Here is a 2,500-nt window from a genome sequence, read left to right on the forward strand (position 1 = left end):
ACCAACGGTGTCGCGTTGCCCCGGTCCCCGCCGAGGGCCCTGGGGCGTGGGATCCTGAGTTTTCCCCGTGCTTCCTGTGGTTTTCGGCCGTGGAAAAACCCTAGGCGCGCCGGTTCTCGGGACCGGGCCGAGCGCCGACCTCTGTCCGAGCGCGAGCGCCTATTTTCGGATACGCCGAGTCGATTTCAACGGTCCGTATCTCGGTCATTTATCCACCTTTTCGGGTGGAACCGACGGTGTCGCGTTGCCCCGGTCCCCGCCGAGGGCCGTGGGGCGTGGGATCCTGAGATTTCCCCGTGCTTCCTGTGGTTTTCGGCCGTGGAAAAACCCTAGGCGCGCCGGTTCTCGGGACCGGGCCGAGCGCCGACCTCTGTCCGAGCGCGAGCGCCTATTTTCGGATACGCCGAGTCGATTTCAACGGTCCGTATCTCGGTCATTTATCCACCTTTTCGGGTGGAACCGACGGTGTCGCGTTGCCCCGGTCCCCGCCGAGGGCCGTGGGGCGTCGGGTCCTGAGTTTTCCCCGTGCTTCCTATGGTTTTCGGCCCTCGAAAAACCCAATTCGCCCCGGTTCGAAAAAGCGGCACTTAGAAGAAATTTCGAAAAAGTGCGCTCACTTGGAAGCCGTGTTCCTATGTATGTGCCGGGAGTGTCGCACACAACCCACACAAACTCGACCAAACATGCTCTCTGGCCCATGTTGCGCAGCATCCCGGTAAACTCGGCCAAACATGCTCTCTGGCCCATGTTGCGCAGCATCCCGGTAAACTCGAACCAAACATGCTCTCTGGCCCATGTTGCGCAGCATCCCGGTAAACCTCCGCCGCGGTTCTCGGGACCGGGGCCGAGCGCGAGCGCCTATTTTCGGGTAAATTGTGACGACTTTTGACGGGCCGTATCTCGGTCATTTCTCCACCTTTTCGGGTGGAACCAACGGTGTCGCGTTGCCCCGGTCCCCGCCGAGGGCCCTGGGACGTCGGGTCCCGAATTTTCCCCGTGCTTCCTATGGTTTTCGGCCGTGGGAAAACCCTATTCGCCCCGGTTCTCGGGACCCCGGCCGAGCGCCGACCTCTGCCCGAGCGCGAGCGCCTATTTTCGGGGTAAATTGTGACGACTTCCACGGGTCATATCTCGGTCATTTCTCCACCTTTTCGCATGGAACCAGCGGCGTTCCACTCCTCTGGCCCCTGCGCAGAGCCCTGCGTTGTGACATTTTGATAAAAGCATCACCCTGGGTGGCCCTGGGAGGCGTACCTATTTTTTTGGCATAAAGAGGGGCGATTTAAAACGGGCCGTATCTCCGTCACTCCTGCACCTTTTCGCATGGGATGAACGGCGTTCCACTCCTCTGGACCCTGTGCAGAGCCCTGCCTTGTAACATTTTGATAAAATCACGTTTTTAGCCATTCTCCCGTCGGTGGCCCTGGGAGGCGTACCTATTTTTTTGGCTTAAAGAGGGGCGATTTACAACGGGCCGTATTTCGGTCACTCCTGCACCTTTTCGCATGGGATGAACGGCGTTCCACTCCTCTGGACCCTGTGCAGAGCCCTGCCTTGTAACATTTTGATAAAATCACGTTTTTAGCCATTCTCCCGTCGGTGGCCCTGGGAGGCGTACCTATTTTTTTGGCTTAAAGAGGGGCGATTTACAACGGGCCGTATTTCGGTCACTCCTGCACCTTTTCGCATGGGATGAACGGCGTTCCACTCCTCTGGACCCTGTGCAGAGCCCTGCCTTGTAACATTTTGATAAAATCACGTTTTTAGCCATTCTCCCGTCGGTGGCTCCTCTGGCTCTCTGCTCCCCCAGCCTGGGCTCCTCACCTTGGGCCACAGCCCCCTGCTCACAGAGCCCCCTGCTCCTCTGGCTCTCTGCTCCCCCAGCCTGGGCTCCTCACCTTGGGCCACAGCCCCCTGCTCCTCTGGCTCTCTGCTCCCCCAGCCTGGGCTCCTCACCTTGGGCCACAGCCCCCTGCTCCTCTGGCTCTCTGCTCCCCCAGCCTGGGCTCCTCACCTTGGGCCACAGCCCCCTGCTCACAGAGCCCCCTGCTCCTCTGGCTCTCTGCTCCCCCAGCCTGGGCTCCTCACCTTGGGCCACAGCCCCCTGCTCCTCTGGCTCTCTGCTCCCCCAGCCTGGGCTCCTCACCTTGGGCCACAGCCCCCTGCTCCTCTGGCTCTCTGCTCCCCCAGCCTGGGCTCCTCACCTTGGGCCACAGCCCCCTGCTTCTCTGGCTCTCTGCTCCCACAGCCTGAGCTCCTCACCTTGGGCCACAGCCCCCTGCTCCTCTGGCTCTCTGCTCCCCCAGCCTGGGCTCCTCACCTTGGGCCACAGCCCCCTGCTCCTCTGGCTCTCTGCTCCCCCAGCCTGGGCTCCTCACCTTGGGCCACAGCCCCCTGCTCCTCTGGCTCTCTGCTCCCCCAGCCTGAGCTCCTCACCTTGGGCCACAGCCCCCTGCTCCTCCGGCTCTCTGCTCCCCCAGCCTGAGCTCCTCACCCCGGG

Source organism: Solea solea, unplaced genomic scaffold (assembly GCF_958295425.1).
Source record: "Solea solea unplaced genomic scaffold, fSolSol10.1 scaffold_162, whole genome shotgun sequence".
Classification (NCBI taxonomy): Eukaryota; Metazoa; Chordata; class Actinopteri; order Pleuronectiformes; family Soleidae; genus Solea; species Solea solea.